The sequence below is a fragment of the Canis lupus genome, chromosome 7, assembly GCF_048164855.1.
Source record: "Canis lupus baileyi chromosome 7, mCanLup2.hap1, whole genome shotgun sequence".
NCBI classification, from domain to species: Eukaryota; Metazoa; Chordata; class Mammalia; order Carnivora; family Canidae; genus Canis; species Canis lupus.
The window spans coordinates 5,097,537-5,116,453 of record NC_132844.1 but is presented as its reverse complement, the minus strand read 5'-3'; the positions used below and the strand labels follow the sequence as shown (position 1 = coordinate 5,116,453).

At 40.4% G+C, this 18,917-nt stretch overlaps 1 long non-coding RNA gene across 1 annotated transcript in view; it reads left to right on the top strand.

Moving 5' to 3' along the window:
- LOC140636514 (uncharacterized) overlaps nt 1–18,917 on the top strand; it is a 41,844-nt gene that overhangs the window by 1,692 nt on the left and 21,235 nt on the right. The window contains exon 3 of the long non-coding RNA XR_012033709.1: nt 10,323–10,448. This is a non-coding gene — a long non-coding RNA (uncharacterized lncRNA). The remainder of the gene's footprint in view (nt 1–10,322; nt 10,449–18,917) is intronic.

The following is an 18,917-nucleotide window of genomic DNA, read 5'->3' as shown; positions in this document are numbered from 1 at the left end:
TTTCTCTTATGTCCAGGAACCAGGGTGAGTGCTGGAGATACCAGATGAAAACTGGTCTTTTTCCATCAGGGGAGCTAAAACCTATTGGAGAAATAAACACGCAAGCAAATTAAAAATAAATGGTGTGGGTACAAAGAGCAATGATAGACTAGGAAGACTTCTGGGGGGTCAGGCCAGGCTTCACAGGGAGGTCAGTTTGAGCCAAAATTTAAAGAACCTTATGTGAAGGGCAAGTAGGCAAGTAGCAGGAAATTACTTAAGGAAGGATGGCAAATACCGTGTATCGTGATAGAGCATGACATATTCTGAGAAATGCAACTAGCTTGAATGTTAGAGATTAAAGCAGGGAAAGGGGATATCTAAAAAGAGATTGGACAGATAAGCAGATCAAATTATGAAGAGCAGCATGTGTATATATATATATATATGTCAAATAGAGGTTTCAGATTTCATCATTTTATAGTAATAGGAAGCCATTTAAAACTTTTGAGCTAAGGCAAAAAAAAAAAAACACTTTTGAGCTAAGGAGCATTATAATCAGTATCGTATATTGAAAACCTCCTCCTGACAAGTGTTCAGGATAGATTGGAGGACGGTGAGAATAGTAAAGAAGCTCTTGCCTTGGGGTTCCTGGCTGTCTCCCCAAGTTGGTAAAGCACACAACTATTGATTTCAGGGTCTTGAGTTCAAGCCCCATGTTCAGTGTGGAGCCAATTTTTTAAAAAGGAAGAAGAAGCTATTGCCTTAATACTTATAAAATACAGGGATCTAAAGCATAGAGTGGCAGTGCCGATCATGAGAAAACGACAGATACCAGAATTATTTATGAATCAAATTCAACAGAACCTAGTGATTAATTGAATGTGGGTTTAAGGGAGAGAGAATAATCCAAAATGACTTCCAGGGTTTTGACTTTAATGATAAGGTAAATACAGGAATAAGAGCAATTTTTAAGAGAAAAATGATGAGTTTGGCTGGAGTACATTGAATTTGAAGTGCTTGGGGGGCATCAAGATAGAAATAACAAGTAAATTGAATTTAAATAAAACATTTTTTTAAAAGTACAAGTAAGCAGATGAATATTTTTAAAATCTTTTTTTTAAAAGATTTTATTTATTTATTAGAGACAGAGAGAGAGAGAGGCAGAGACACAGGCAGAGGGAGAAGCAGGCTCCACGCAGGGAGCCCGACGTGGGACTCAATCCTGGGTCCCCAGGATTACACCCTGGGCATGAAGGTGGCACCAAACCGCTAAGCCACCGGGGCTGCCCAGCAGATGAATATTTTTACCTGCCAACAAGAAGTCTGGCCTAAATGTTTAGATTTGAAAATATATTGAGTTTTGCATTCATTTTATCCTCAAAACATCCCTATCAGATTTGTTGATTTATTATTCTTATTTTACATATGAACAAACAGACAGCTAGCAAATTGTAGAGCTAGGGCTTAATGAGTATGTACTTGGGAATAAATGGAAAGTGGGAAAATGTGTAAGTAAAAAATCAAATATAGATTATAAAAAGGCTAACTGAAAAAAAATCAAAAAGGTTGACCACACCATGTGTTACTAAGAATATGAGGAAATAGTCTTCTACATTGCTAGTAGAAGTACACATTCACAAAATATATACATTAGATTTTTTTTACATTAGATTTTGATCAATCAAAATTACAAAGTAGTTTCAAAAAAAAAATTACACAGTAGTACCACTCTCTGTGGTAAATGCTATGATGTACCTGCCAAAATGACTAAAGTATGGCACATCCATCAGTGGATTATTATGCAGCCCCAAAAATAATATGAAGGCTATAAAATATTCCTCTCAGATCTTTTCCCTGCAGGGAAGCTCCATCTGCTAAGCCCTGAATCTACCACTGTATTTGCAGTGAGGCCACACTCCCCATGGACTGCTCCCTACCGATGACTGAGAATAGCAGGATATTCAGACAGGTCCATTCCTGCAGGATGCAGGATTCTTCTGATGTGTGACTTTGTATTAAGGAATCCCCAGGTTTAAGCCTGTCTGAAACTTTCTTAGAACTATGTTGCAGTCTGAGTCACTGCCTACCCCAACCCTCCTAATTCCCCTCCCTTCATGGGGCTCAGATCAGCATCACTATCTGATTTGTCTCCAGCTCCCTCCTTTTTCTCCCTCACAGGCATTTCCTCCAGTAAGTCTCTTGCATGTCTAATCCCATCTTGGCATCTGCTTTTGAGAACACTTTAACAATGAGGAAATTGTTTAGGCACTGATATAAAAAGACCTCCAAAGATACTTTTTTAACAAAAAATAAAAAAAAAAAAAAGCAAGAATCAGAGGAGTATCTATAGTACGCTAAACTTTTCCTACAAAGGGAAAAATGCGTATTTGTTTATACATGCACAGACTGATCTCTAAAGACAACAGGAAACCATTTGCTCAGGGAAGGTAAATGGCTTGAGAATCCAGGGTAGGAGGGAGAATCTGTACTGTATGCCTTTTTGAATTTTGATTCATGAAATGTTGCCCTTTCAAAAGGTGAATAAATAAAATTTAAATGAAAAGGAAGTAGAAGTGCCTGGATGGCCCAGTCGATTAAGTGGCCAACTCTTGATTTTGGCTGAGGTCATGCTCCCTGGGTTGTGAGATCAGCCCCACCTAGAGCCCCATCTTGGATTCCCTGCTTGGCAGGGAGTTGGCTTGAGATTCTCTCTCCCTCTGCCCCTCCCCCCGACTTGTGCATACTCTCTGGATCAAAAAAAAATCTTAAAAAAAAAAAAAGGTAGGAGTTTGGTTAAGAAAGGAAAAAGATACAATTGAACCTACCATAGTCAAGAGAAGTTCAGAGTTTGGTTTTGTTATTAGTTTGTATTTTAATAGGAGGGAGAGGCTTTTCATATTCTGAGGGGAAAGAACTGGTGAAGGAAGAAAAGGTGAAAACGTAGGCAATATTGGGGTTAAAATATGGACCTGCTAGGGGATAAAATCCAAACAGAGATAGTTTCCACGGAAAGGGAGAAATCTTCAGAATATGACTGGGGACAGTAAGCCTGAGCCCACATGAAGGAAAGAGAATCGAAGAACTGAGAGACCCCTAACATTATAATAAAAGCAATAACTTCTACATGACATGGGAAACATGATCAGATGCAGAGGGGGAAAAAAGCAGTGGGGCTTGAGCAGGGGTCTTGAAGAAGGAATGATGGTTTTGGCATGTTTTTTTGGCAAGTAAGCAGGGTGACAATGAAAGCCAACATTTACTGAATTCTAGGCATTTTGTATACATTAGCTAATATGATCCTTAAAACCATTCTAGAAGATACCTCGAAAATATGTATTATCTCCAGTTTACAGATAAAAAAAAACACCCGAGGCTCTAGGAAGATAAATTATGGTTAGTGATAGGATTTAACCCCAGGTTTCTATGACACTAGAGGACAATAATGTCAAGTATTAACTGGGCCATTTATCAAGATCAAATGATCCTACTGAGATACTCCATTCTCTTTCTCTTAAACTCTACTTTGTATATGATAAAATTGCTACCTCTAATTTCTCTTTATTTTTGGTCGATATCAGTCATCTGTTTCTGGTTTCTCAGTGCATGGAAGAGTCATGGGGCTCATTAAATAAGAGAATGCGGCATTGCCACAGCTATTGAGATGTTCATTGTCTCGGTTTGTTAAAGAGGCCTTCTTTCCCTTTGCTCTTCCTCTTAAACAGCAACAGTTCTCTGGCCAATCAGATTTCAGAGTATTAATGGCCATGTAAATACCTGTAACTCTTCTGGGAGGTATATACAGACTATTTAAACATTGAAAGTCTAAGAACAAAGCTCCATTTAATAAGGATGGTCTAAGCTAAAAAGTCAGTGAGGTGTCTGGTGTCTTTAGTACACAGTGTCAGGGAAGCTGAGGAAGAGGAATGGGAGACAATGGGTTAAGAATCAGACCTCTTGGAGTGCCTGGGTGACTCAGTCAGTTGAACATCCGACTCTTGATTTTTGGCTCAGGTCATGATCTCAGGGTCATGAGATCGAGCCCTGGGTCAGGTTCTGCATTCAGTGTAGAATCTGTTTGAGATTCTCTTATCTCCCTCCGTTTGCCCCTACTCCTGCTTGCATGCATGGGCCAAATAAATAAACAAACAAATGAAAAAAAGAAGAATCAGAACTTTTCCTGCTAGATGAGGGTGTAGACCAAACCAAGGGAGGCATGCCCACCTTCTGCTGACAGGGCGTGGGAAGAGCTGTATGCCACTATCAGTTTAAGGCTTCTGTTAAAAATTGCCACAGACTGGGTTGCTTAAAAAACAATTTATCCTCTCACAGTTCTAGAATACAGAAAGCAAGGGATAGTGGGGTTGGTTCCTTCTGGGAGAATCTGCTGCATACCTCCCTCTAGTTTCTGGTGGTTGTCAGTAGTCCTTAGCTTTCCTTGGCTTGACAACTCCAATCTCTGCCTCTGTCTTCACGTGGCTATCTTCCATCTGTGTCTGTGTCCAAATTCCTCTCTTCCTGAAAGGACATTAGTCATATTGGATTTAGGCCCCACCCTAATCCTCACTGTACAAATTACAATCTCATTGTAACTTTTATATGTGGAGGCCGAGAAAAATTAAGGCCATCCCACCTAAAGTTTAGCATTAGCACAAGTACAGCCATCTTAGGCCCCTGTGAATAAGAGCTGAATTTTATGGGGAAAACTACAGAATGTCCTCAATGTCCTCGGCAGGTAATCCCATATCAGAAAGACAACAGAGCCCACACCCGTGGTAGAAAAGTCCCATCTTAGAACAGAGCTCAATGCCCTTAAAAGCCCCATATCAAAATGTAAACAGAACTTGAGAAATTCTTCCATCCCTTCTGAAAATCCCCTAGACCAGCCTATAAAAAACCCAGCTATAACCCACTTTGGGGTCCAAGTCCCTGCTCTGCTGTGTCGGGTATACTTGGACCCAAGCTCCAGCTTGTAAATAAACCCTTGTGTGTTTGCATCAGTGTCAGCTCCTTGGTGGTTTCTCGGATTCGCAATCTTGGGCACAACATTATACATTTATAAAGATCTTATTTCTGGGGACACCTGGGTGGCTCAGCGGTTGAGCATCTGCCTTCTGCCCAAAAGGTAATCCCGGAGTCCTGGGATCAAGTCCCACATCGGGCTCCATGCATGGAGCCTGCTTCTCCTTCTGCCTGTGTTTCTGCCTCTCTCTCTCTATGTCTTTCATGAATAAATAAAAACATTTATTAAAAAAATAATTAAATACTAAAATTAAAAATTATTATTAAATATTTAATATATTTTTTAAAAATCTTATTTCCGAATAAGATCATATTCTTAAGTTCCAGGTAGGCGTGAATTTGGGGGGAACACTATTCAACCAGGAACCATGCTCAGTTTTAACTGTCACTAAATGAGGGGCCATCCTGAAAAAAGGAAGAAAATTTTTCTTCACCTACACAACATTCAGTGGGAATGAGAGGGAATTTTTGGCATCCCCAGACTGGGCTTGTTTAGGGTTTTTTGTTTTTTGGGGTTTTTTTTTTAGATTTTAGTAATTCATGAGAGAGGCAGAGACTTGGCAGAGGGTGAACGAGGCTCCCTGCGGGGAGCGTGATACAGAACTCAATCCCAGGACTCCAGGATCACAGCCTGAGCTGAAGGCAGTTGCTCAACTACTGAGATATCCAGGTGCCCCCCAGACTGGGCTTTCTTTTTTATATTTTTCTTTTCATAAAGGAGAGTCTACCTACAAGAATATATTTTTTTTTAAGATTTTATTTATTCACGAAAGACACATAGAAAGAGGCAGAGACATGAGCAGAGGGAGAAGCAGGCTCCATGCAGGGAGCCTGAGGTGGGACTTGATCCGGGACTCCAGGATCACACCCTGGGCCGAAGGCAGAGGCTAAACCGATGAGCCACCCAGGTGTCCCTAGAATATTATTAAAAACTCCCTTTCCATCTTTTAGCTGTGTTTCTCTGCCTTAATGAAAAAACATGTCATGGTAAATGAATCTGATCTGTAAAAGTAGCCTTGTATGGGTGCCCAGCTAGCTCAGTTGGTAAAGTGTGCGACTCCTGATCTCAGGAATTCAGAGTCATGAGTTCAAGCCCCATGTTGGGCATGAAGCCTACTTTAAAAAAAAAAAAATAGCCTTGTAAACAGATTAAAGTCTTCTTGTTCTTTTTATTGTCACTTTTTAGTAGATCAAGTATGGGAAAATATAGGATACTTCAAATATACAATTAACTACAGTGTGCCACAAAATAACAATGAAGTAGGTCTATTGAGCTGATGCTTATTTCAAAGAGAGCCGAGAACACTTTTTTTTTTTAATTCAAAAAAGAAAAAAATTCCAAGTAGGAGGAAGACTTCATAGTACCTTATTTGTCTTTTTGGTTTATTGTGTTTTCAGGAAAACAAAGAGGAAAAGAAATAGAAAGTCCACAAATAAGACTTTGCCAGCTGTCCTTTCATTCTTTAAACTTCTTAGCCCCAAGACAGCATAAATTGTTCTTTGACATCTGAATGTAGTCTGCCCTCGCATCTAAACAAATAATAATAATGATAATAATAATCACACAGAAATTAATAAGGCCTAAATCATATGCCAAAAAGGAATTTGAAACGTTTGGTCTAAAAAACTGAGTTCATTTGACAAGTAGAGAACCACAGTGAAAGAAAAAACTGATGGTCAGCTATTTGTTCAAGTCAGAAGGAAAGGTAGGTGTGCCCCACTTTCGATGGATTAGTCACCAGGAGAACTGAGCTGTAAATCTTGCAAATCAGGTTCAATGCATATGTGATAGAAGGAGTGAGCAAAATCATGACTATTTTTAAATGGTTATACCCTTAATCATGACCAGTTATAAGCTATGTGAAAGTCAAATTTGAATATGGAGATAAACTCTCTCTTACCATAGTCTACTCTAAGTCAGGGAAGTTTATTGAAGAGATTTATCAAGATGTTTCCTCATGGTTCAAAGCTCAACTCAGGGTCATCTTTAAGAATTCTTGCCTGGCTCCTCAGACTAGATTGGGTGCCCTTCTACATGTTGGTAACACCTGTGAGACCTTTACATGTAAGCATGTCACGTTTACCTATCTTTCTTCCCAGACAGGCTGTGAGTTCCTCGGTGAGCAAAGATTAGATTGGTTGCTTTCCAAACTATATGTTTATTTTTTGGCTGAATATAGAATTCCAAGTTGAAAATGAATTTTCCTCAAATCCCCGAAGCCTACCCCCACTAATTTCTAAAGTCAGTGGTTCACCTGTATTAGAAATCTGTTTTGCACCCTATTTTTAAGACTTATGTATTTGAGGGCAGCCCTGGGGGCTCAGCAGTTTAGTGCTGCCTTGAGCCCAGGGCCTGATCCTGGATCTCTCTCTCTCTCTCTCTCTCTCTCTCTCTCATGAATAAATAAATAAATAATCTAAAAAAAAAAAAAAAAGACTCAAGAGCTTTGTTACACATATCTTAAAAAAAAAAAAAAAAAAGACATGTATTTGAGAGAGTGAGAGCATGCACATTAGCATGGCGGGAGCCAGGGAGGGCAGTGCAGAGGGAGGGAGGAGGGGCAGAGGGAGAGGAAGACAGTCTTCAAGCAGACACACCACTGAGCATGGAGCCACACACTGCTGATCCCATTACCATAAGATCATGACCTAAGCTGAAATCAAGAGTTGGACACTCAACCTACTAAGCCACCCAGGTGTCCCCCCCAACCAAAAAATATTTTATTTTTAAGTAATCTCTACAACCAACTTAGGGCCTGAACTTAAAACCCTGAGCTCAAGAGTTGCATGCTCTACTGACTGAGCCAGCCAGGTGCTAGGATCTATTCTTTAATCTTGGAAATAGAATCTTTTAAGTTGTGTCTGGGTGTGAGTATTCTGAATTCATTTTGCTCTTTTATTTTCCTTTCTCCTCTTCACTGCTGTTACATCACCACTCCTTTATGCACCCTTTTGAGGACTCTCATTGATTCTCATGTTGGACTTAAGATTTTTTTTAACTAATCTGTACATCCAACATGGGGCTCAAACTCATATCCCTACGATCAAGAGTTGTGAGCTCTTCTGATTGAGCCAGCCAGATGCTCATCTTAGGTTGATTCTTAATGCCTCTTAATCAGTTCTTTATTTCTCTGTCCTCTGAGGAGCTAACACTTATACTAGGGGCCTTAGCACTTCCCCTCTCTAAGAGAACAGCACTCCTGTTTTTGGCTTAGTGATAAATGTCTAATGCCTTCGGTCAGACAGTATTTTGCCCATAAGGGCAAATAAGGGATTTGCCCTTCCCAGATAAGGGAAGGTCAGCTGTTCTATATGCAGTTCTTCAAATAACATCCCATCTCTAAAATCTATTGCTGCATTTCCTTGTATGCCAATTCTAGCAGCCCCAACACTTAGAGATTTGTGGCAAACAACCTGCATCTCTCCAACCTCATTGGGGCCTGCAGCTTCCTCATTCTTTGTGTCAGAATAGTCTCATAGAAATGTTTTTAGGGGCACCTGGGTGGCTTAGTCGGTTAAGAGTCTGCCTTTACCTCAGCTCATAATCCTGGGGTCCTGGGATGGAGTCCCATGTCAGGCTCCCTGCTCAGCAAGGAATCTGCTTCTCCCTCTCCCTCTGCCTGCTGCTCCCTCTGCTTGTGCTCCCGCTCTCTCAAATAAATAAAATCTTTCTTAAAAAAAAAAAAAAAAGGTTTTAGGGACACCTGGCTTGCTCAGGCAGTGGAGCATGCAACTCTTGATCTCAGGGCTGTAAGTTTGAGCCCTATGGTGGGTTTAGAGATTACTTAAAAATAAATTTTTTAAAAAAAAATAAATATGTTAAAAGCTCATTCTCAGCTCTCTCCACTACTACTTTATTCACTCTTTGTGCTTCTGAATCTCTATTTCAGTGATGTCTCAAGAGGGGTAGGAAGTGGGGGAAGAAAAGAGGGACAGGAAGGAAACACATTCACCACCCCCATCTTTAACTAGAAGCAAGCGTCATAGTACAAGGGCAAAGGCTATGTCTATTTTATTTACCAATAAGTAACCAATGCCTAGCAGTTTATAGTATTCTATATCCACTTAATAATTTCTTAAATAAAAATGTTCAGGTGTCCAAAGAGTTTATCCTCCTTTTATATGATTATCTACAGTAGCCAAGTGAACATGACAAGAGAATTGAATGTAGCACTCAGCTTTTTGTTTGTTTTTTGTGTTTCTAATAGACTTTTTCATGAGAGACAGAGACACAGAGGGAGAAGCAGGCTCCATGCAGGGAGCCCGACATGGGACTCATCCTGGGTCTCCAGGATCACACCCTGGGCTGAAGGCGGCGCTAAACCGCTGGGCCACCCAGGCTGCCCTAGACTTTGTTTTTTAAAGCAGTTCTAGGGATCCCTGGGTGGCGCAGCGGTTTGGCGCCTGCCTTTGGCCCAGGGCGCGATCCTGGAGACCCGGGATCGAATCCCACATCAGGCTCCCGGTGCATGGAGCCTGCTTCTCCCTCTGCCTGTGTCTCTGCCCCTCTCTCTCTCTCTCTATCATAAATAAAAATAAAAAAAAAAAAAAAAAAAAAAAAAAAAAAAAAAAAAATAAAGCAGTTCTAGATTCACAGCAAAATTGAAAAGAAGGAACAGAGATTTCCCATGTACTTTCTGTCCCTACAAATGTGTGGCCTTCTCCATTATCACGGGATATAAAACTAGTTTTAAGGATGCAAATATATCTAGAGAAATTAAAGATGATTTTATCAACAATGAAAAATAAAGAGTGCTTCAGGTAGCCCAATTTTATTTTATTTAATGATTTATTTATTTATTTTAGAGGGGGGAGGGACAGAGGGAGAGAATCTCTAAGCAGATTCCCCACTGAACATGGAGCTGGCTGTGGGGCTTGATCCCACCACCCATGAGATCATGACCTGAGCCAAACTAAAAGTCTGGCACTCAACTGCTGAGCTACCCAGGTGTCCCTTTTCTTAAGATTTTATTTATTTATTTGAAAGAGAGAGAGCACCAGCAGGGAGGAGGAGCAGAGGAAAAGGGAGAAGCAAGCTCACTGCTGAGCAGGGAACCCAACGTGGGGCTCAAACCCAGGAAGGACCCTGCAATCATGACCTAAGCCAAAAGCAGATGCTTAACTGACTAAGCAACCTAGGCACAAGTGGTAGTTTAGTTTATTAAAGATAATTACAATATAAAATCTGAAACCAGTAGCACTGAGGTTTTCATATTCTATTATCTAAAAAACCAACATTGGTCTACCTTGAACTTGAATGTATCTTTTTCTCACATTAATTTGTGACCTCACACATTAGTCATTTTGAAAATGTTTCCCAGAGTTTTCCAGATCTGACAAATGTTGATACCTTCTATGATCATAAATATCATAATTTATTAATATCTCCATGGATCTCATCAGGAAACTCTTTAAGAATTGGGAAGATACCAAGCTCATAGTGTCAGGTAAGTTTTTCAGAATACTAATTTTTGCTTGAAAACTGAACTATTATCATTGATAACAAGTATCAGCACTTTTCCTTGAAGTAACAATGTCACTTTGTTCATTTCCTTTTTTGTCTTTAAAGATTTTTTTTTTTAATTTTTAAGTAATCTCCACACCCATTGTGGAGCTTGAACCTACAACTCTGAGATCAAGAGTCACATGTTCTACAGACAACCAGCCAGGTGCCCTCACTTCATTCATTTCTAAGAAAATTCCAAATACCCAAGTCTGAATAATCATATTTTTTCAGGCAGCTGTTCTTTGAAGTAGAAATAATAGTCTGTGGTGGCTACTTTAGCTCACAGTTCCAGTCATTACACAAGTGTTTTTCTCAAGATAATCATTGTCTTCAATATTCAGCAGAAGTGCTTTCTCAAAGTACTTGTCACGCAAAATTATTAAAAAGATACGTACTCTAGAGTCAAGATTTAATAAACCTAATAATTGTTATGTTTCATCAAGGACGTTTCTATACAGACTGGCATTTTCTTTATTGAGTATGGCGGTGAAGAATACAATGACTATTAGTACAGTTCGGTGCCACTATCTCATACTTGTTGAAACACCAGCAATTTTAACCACCATTGATTGCTTTTGCACCATTATTAAAACATCCACACAGCAAAAAAAAATAAAAAGTAAATAAAGTTTTAATGTTACTATGAAAATACTTTTAACCTGGACACCTGGGTGGCTCAGTGGTTTAGTGCCGCCTTCAGCCCAGCACGTGATCCTGGAGTCCCGGGATCGAGTCCCACGTCGGGCTCTCTGTATGGAGCCTGCTTCTCTCTCTCCCTGTTTCTTTGCCTCTCTCTCTGTGTCTCATAAATAAATAAATAAAATCTTTTTAAAAAGAAAAAAAAAAATACTTTTAACCATGTAGACTCCCAGAAAGGGCATTAGGATTGCTTAGGAATCCATGGACCATAAGAACTTCTTGGTAAACAGCTAGTACTCTACTTCGTAAGTTCCCTAGGCTGCCGTAACAAAATATCACATAGTAATTGGCTTAACCAACAGAAATTTATTCTCCCACAGATCTGGAGGCTAAAAGTCTACAATCGAGATATCAGTAGAGCCATGTTCCCACAGATGTTTCTTCTATCTTCTGGTGGCCCCAGGCCTTCCTTGACTTATGGCAGCATAACTCCAATCTCTCTGTCCACCTGCACATGCGTGGCCTTCTCTGTGTATTTCTGTGTGCTCTCCTCATTTTATAAAGACATGAGTCATTGGATTTAGGGCCCACTCTAATCTAACATGAATTTGTAGGGGAGGAAAAAGTTTTCCTTGACCCTCTTAGGGTCCCTAGCTGGGTCTATAACTTTTACGTGACCCAGGAGAACTCCATAAGGAAATAAAGATATAGAAACATACCTGAGATTTTTATGCTAGATTTGTGAAGAGCAGACAGTTGTAAAGGTATCATAAGTTAAAAAGAATAAATGTAGGGACGCCTGAGTGGCTCAGTGGTTGAACATCTGCCTTTGGCTCAGGGCATGATCCTGGGATCCGGGATCAAGTCCCACATCTGGCTCCTTGCAGGAAGCCTGCTTCTCCCTCTGCTGGGGTCTACGCCTCTCTCTGGGTCTCTCATGAATAAATAAATAAAACCTTTAAAAGAGAGAGAGAGAGAGAGAGAATCAATGTTGTAAAGTGGGGGAAACTCAGCAAAGCCTGTCTGTTCACATTCTTCTTAGGGTCCCTTTGTTTTCCTTCAGAGATAAGGATACTCCTTTCCTCTGGGTGCAGGGAGGCCACCTCTCACATGAGTGTTTTATGATCTGTTTCAGGGGATGGGAGGAGGTGGTCAGGATGACTTGACTGATTCTAAGGTTTTCTCAAACTGTTTCAACTTAAAATAGTCAGTATGCTAGGGTGCCATATTTTGGGGTAATGTGTCCTGAATCCTATCAACCTCACCTTAACTAATTACATCTGCAAAGACCCTGTTTTCAAATAAGGTCACATTCTGAGGTTCTGGGTGGACATGACTTAAGGAGGACAGTACTCGACTACTTGACTACTATACCCATCAGTATTCCCTGCAGGAAGGTACCCCCATCCTGGAGCTGCTATGAGTGTTGGCAGCTAAAAGTTCACAGCTGTCCTTTCTCTAGAACCAGAGAATTGCCCTTGACAAAGAGAACTATTTGATCTAAGAAAGTGGTTACCCCCTCCCAGAGACCACTCACAGTTGGTCTTCTTGCCTCAAGGCAATAATACCTTTGTGGTGCAAGTCATACAACAGAGGTCCCCTTGGGATAAGGCTGAATAAAGCTAGTCTCCAGCTGAGATGACAATCTGGCTTAACTCTTCCGCCTACACCATACTACTTCCCTGACTGCCTTTCTTTTGAGAGCATCAAGTAATTCTTTTTTTAAGATTTTACTTCTTTATTCATGAGAGACACAGAGAGGCAGAGACACAGGCAGAGAGAGAAGCAGGCTCCTCTCAGGGAGCCTGATGCAGGACTTGATCCCTGGACCCTGGGGTCACGCCTTGAGTCTAAGGCAGACACTCAACCGCTGAGCCACCCAGGCGTCCCTAAAATAATTTCTGAATTACTTTTCACCTCTCTGATTGGCAAATATATAATGATTGCTGCTTTTCACTAAAGATAGAGAAATTCCATAATGTTATACATCCTTAGTGGGAAGAAAAACTATTAATCCTTCTTGAATGCAGTTTGGCAGTTTGAATTTAAAAATTTAAATATATATCCCCTTTAGCCTAACAATTAAGAACTCTTAAGAAAGTAAGCCCAGGATGGGCCCTGGTGGCTCAGTCAGTAAGCCTCTGCCTGAGTCTCAGGTCATGATCCTGGGAGTACTAGGATGGAGCCCTGTGTCAGTCTCCTTACTCAGTGGGATGTCTGCTTCTCCCTCCTTTCTCTCCCTCTCCTTCTGCTCCTACCCCCAACTCATGCTCACATGCTCTCTCTCCCTCTCTTAAATAAATAAAATCTTTAAAAAGAAAGCCAGCCAGCCCAGGAAAGGGGGCAGGGGGGAAGTAATCCGAAGCAAGTGTGCAAAGATAGATGTAAAAGATGAACATGACAATGGTTTTTATGATAAAAACAGTTTAAATATTGGCTAAATAAGTAGTAGTATTGTATTACACGGTCTCCAAATTTTATGACTGCTTGAGTCATCAGCAACAACTGTACCTTCTTCAAAACATTTTTATAGGATAGTGCTTCCCAAACATTAATGCACAGGGGCACCTAGGTTGCTCAGTTGGTTAAGCGTCTGACTCGATGTCCGCTTGGGTCATGATCTCAGGATTGTGGGACCTAGCCCTGCGTGGAGCTCTACACTCTGCACTTAGTGGTGAGTCTGCTTCTCTCCCTCTCCCCTCTGCCCCTCTGCACATGTTCTCTCTCTCAAATAAATAAACAAATCTCAAAAAAAAAAAAAAAAAAGTGCTGGGACACGTGGGTGGTTCAGCGATTGAGCATCTGCCTTCAGCTCAGGACATGATCCTGGAGTTCAGGGATCAAGTCCTGCATCAGGCTCCTACATGGAGCCTGCCTGCTTCTCCCTCTGCCTCTCTCTCTATGTCTATCATGAATAAATAAATACATCTTTAAAAAAAAAAGTGTTGATGTACAAAGGAATCACTGGGAAATCTTGTTAAAATACAGATTCTGGGGATCCCTGGGTGGCGCAGCGGTTTGGCACCTGCCTTTGGCCCAGGGCGCGATCCTGGAGAACCGGGATCGAATCCCACGTCGGGCTCCCGGTGCATGGAGCCTGCTTCTCCCTCTGCCTATGTCTCTGCCTCTCTCCCTCTCTGTGTGTGATTATCATAAATAAATAAAAATTTAAAAAAAATACAGATTCTGATTCAGTAGGGCTAGAAAGGGGCCTAAGAATTTGCATTTCTAACTGCACCCAGGTGGTGCTGATGCTGTTGATCATGGGCTACACTATGAGTAGCAGGTTTTCAGAGCCTGTTAACCCTGGAGTGATCCAAGTAATTACTGTATCAAAGCTATGAAATTGAGTATGTGCAATATTTTTAAAGTTGCCAACAAAATAACCAATTAATACAATTTTGCAGTGAGTATAATACAGCTTAGAGAATCCTGAGGCCTCGCTTCCTGTGTGTGGCAGGCTTACATGCTTCTCCACATACCCACCCAACCAGGTGGTACTTTAGCTAACTTGGGGGGAAATCCAGTTAACCAAAATACCTCATTTCCTAATCACGTCTGTTAAATTCTTTCAAACCTGCCATCCTTCTGGATGAATTCAGCATTCATACAGCTGGCTCATGGTACCCTAAGCTCCAATTATGATTACCTCCCTGCATTTCAGCTACCATGACAGTATAGAAGATTAGAGACACAATAACCCTCTAATATAAAATAATAATTCTCAATGAAATCAAAAAAATCTATTGAAGTACGAATCTAAAATATTAAAAAATTAAGGAATATTCAGAGACGAAAAACCAAGTGAAAGCAGGAATCTGGAGGAGTAAACAAGCACAAAAGGAAGATTTTATGGGGCTTGAGGGTATCTTCTGAACTCTAGTGAGCTCAGACCAGAGTTCTAATGGCTATGAAGGGTGTAGGGACAGGAGACAAACCCAAGACTCCAACTGAGGTAAGGAGTCTAATAGATCCTTAACCCAAATATACATACACAAGTTAAGAGCACAAAGGTTTACACTTTTATCAAAAAAAAAAAAAATCTTCCCTATACCAGAGGACAGGAAGAAAATTATATGTCTTGATCTTGAATCTAAACAGAAGGGGGGATAAAGCTACTCTAATAATTTGTGAAACACAAGCATAGATTCACGGCCCAATTCAAATGATCTATTGTTAGAAGACAATTCTTCATGAGTTGTTCAAGTTTCTGCACATCTTGTGAGCAGAGGCACTGACTGTCTTTGTTCCAGACTATCTTTTCAATGGTTTATGTAGTGAGAAGTCTTAGAAGATACTGATGGTGTCTCCCTCTAGACCAGAGGCAGATTTGCCTACAGTCTTGGAAGATAGCCATAAAGTCTACCTCTGGACAAAAAGGTAGGCATCCTTACTGCCCATTATAAAATATGCATGTTCTGTAAGTTCAGGGTTCTTATCCTGTAATGCAACCCACTGCATACATGTCACCTGGTCTGCTGTGTAGCCCTGTGGGAATTGGGCCTTAGGGAACCAACACAAATGCTGACACTCTGGCTACTGCTATTGCTTTGAGTAATAACCTGTACTTGATCTCTGACCCACGAGTAGTGTGTCTTCTGCCAAAATCCATGCATTTAAAATAAATCCATGCCATTATGGCAGGCTAACAGTAGCAGGGTAAAATCTCAAATCTTTCACACTTCTTAATATGTAGGTGGTACCACCAAACACCTTATGCCTAGGGGTGCCTAGCTGGCTGTCAGTAGAGCATATGACTTTTGATCTTAGGATCATGAGTTCAAGCGCCACATTGGCTGTAGAGCTCACTTTAAAAAAACAAAAACAAAAAAAAAACGCTTTTTTGTGAAAATAAAAAAAGAAGGGATCCCTGGGTGGCTCAGCGGTTTAGTGCCTGCCTTTGACCCAGGGTGCGATCCTGGAGTCCCGGGATCGAGTCCTGCGTTGGGCTCCCTGCATGGAGCCTGCTTCTCCCTCTGCCTGTGTCTCTGCTTCTCTCTCTCTATGTCTATCATAAATAAATAAATAAATATTTTTAAAAAAGAGAAAAAGAACCTTATGCTGAAAATATATATAATTTAAGTTGGTCACACCACTAGACAGCTAATACAGGTCTCAACTTATGATGGATAATGTCTCAATATACCCACTGCAAATTGAAAATATTGTAAGTTGAAACTGCATTTCATACACCTACCTGTGACGCCTGGGTGGCTCAGCAGTTGAGCCTCTGCCTTCGGCTCAAGGCATGATCCTGAGGTCCCAGGATCAAGTCCCATGGAGCCTGCTTCTCCCTCTGCCTGTGTCTCTGCCTCTGTGTGTGTGTGTGTGTGTGTGTGTGTCTCATGAATAAATAAATAAAATCTTTAAAAAAAAAAAATACACCTACCTACCAAACATCATACTTTAGCCTAACCTAATCTAAACATGCTCAGAACCCTTACATTAGCCAATACTTGGGCAAAATCATCTAACAAAAAGCCTATTTTATAATGAAGGTTGAATATCTCATGTAATTTTTTGAATACTAAAAGTAAAAAACAGTGGTTGTATGGGTAAGAATATTTTCTTTTTTAAAAATTTAAAAAATTTTTATTTTTATTTAAAGTACAATCTACCCACCCCCAACATGGGGCTCAAACTCATGACCCTGAGATCAAAAGTGTCATTCTCTACTACCTGGACCAGCCAAGTGCCCCCAGAATAGTTTTAAGTGTATTGGTTGCTTACCTGTGTGGTCAGGTAGCTGAATGGGAGCTGCAATTCACTGCCATTGCCAGCATCACAAGAAAGTGTATACCACATAGAGCTAGCCAGGGACGAGACTAAAATTCAAAGTACAGTTTCTGCTGAATGCATATCACTTTCAATAAGCTGACAGTGAAAATCAAAAGAATCCTAAGTCAAACCATCGCTAAGTTAGGGACCATCTGTATAAATATCTCTCTGGAAGAACTCAGACCTCAAACAGTTCCCATAGATAATGTACCAAGGAACCAGGAGCTTTTAGTGAAGTCATCAAACACACCAAATAAGGTACTATGAATTAGAATCTTTCACAAAAACTTTAAAGTCTTTTTTTTTTTTTATAAATTTTTATTTATTTATGATAGTCACACACAGAGAGAGAGAGAGAGGCAGAGACACAGGCAGAGGGAGAAGCAGGCTCCATGCACTGGGAGCCCGACGTGGGATTCGATCCCAGGTCTCCAGGATCACGCCCTGGGCCAAAGGCAGGCGCCAAACCGCTGCGCCACCCAGGGATCCCTCACAAAAACTTTAGATACTAGAATTATCATTAGATACAGAGTACAAAATAGGTATGTTTAATATCCTTAAAGAAATAAAAGATTGAAAATTGGAATAAGAAACAAGAGGCTGTTAAAAAAAAAAAAAAAAGTCCAGTTTACCAAGGAACCAGCTAAGACGTCTAGAAAAGAAATATGTAATTGTTGAAGTTGACATTTAATGTATGGGTTAAATAGCAGTAGAATGGCTGCTGCGGGGCACCTGGGCGGCTCAGTTGGTTAAGTGTCCAACACCTGATTTAGGTTCAGGTTATGATCTCACGGTCATGGGATTGAGCCCCATTTCGGGCTCCAGCTTAGTGCAGAGTCTGCTTGAGATTCTCTCCCTCCTCTCCACCCCCCCCCCCAGCTCGCTCGCTCTCTCTCTCAAATACATAAATCTTTTTTAAAAAAGAAAAATGCTGCTGCAAAAAGAATGAGTACACTGGAAACTAGATCTGAAGAAATTACCCAAAATGTAGTAAAGAGCAAATATGAAAGCAAGATTAAAAGTGATGTAAGATAGAGTAAAAAAGTCTATGTATGTTGAGTTCCAGAAGAAAAGAGAAAGAATGAAGAGGCTATATTAAAAATTATAATGGCTAAAAAAATTCCAGAATTGATCAAAGAGACTGTACTAGTTTCCTATCACTATTGTCACAAATTACCACAATTTATCATTACCAACAACACAAATTTATCATCTTTCAGTTCTCTAGATGAAAAGTCCAACTCCGGTCACTAGGGTAAAATCAAGATGTTGGCAGGGCTACATTCCTTCCTGGAGTCTCTAGAAGAGAATCTGTTTCCTTGACCTTTTCCAGCTCTTAAATGTAGCCTGCATCCTTGGCTCATGGCCCTCTTCCTCTGTCTTCAAAACCAGCAACAGCAAGTCAAATTTGTCTCACATCACATCGTTTCTGACCTTCCTTCTGCCTCTCCCTTCCATATTTAATAAGTTTTGGATTATATTGGGCCCACTTAGATAATCCAAAATAATTTCCCTGTTCTAAAGTCATCCGATTAGGGACACCTGGGTGGCTCAGCGGTTGAGCGTCTGTCTTTGGCTGGGGGCGTGATCCCCGAGTCCCTGGATCGAGTCCCACATGAGGCTTCCTGCATAGAGCCTGCTTCTCTCTCTGTGTCTCTCATTAATAAATAAATAAATAAATAAATAAATAAATAAATAAATAAATAAATAAATAATAAATAAATAAAATCTGTAAAAAAAATGGAGTCATCAGATTAACAATCTTAATTTCATCTGTAGCCTTAATTCCTCTTTGTCATGTAACAACATATTCAGGGGTTCTAAGGATTAGAACATGGACATCTTTGAGGGACCATTGTTCCACAAATCATAGACTCTACATGTCCTAGAATACCAATCAATTTTTTTAAGATTTTAAGTAATCTCTACACCCAATGTGGGACATGAATTCACAACCCCAAGATCAAGAGTCGCATGCTCTACCATCTGAGCT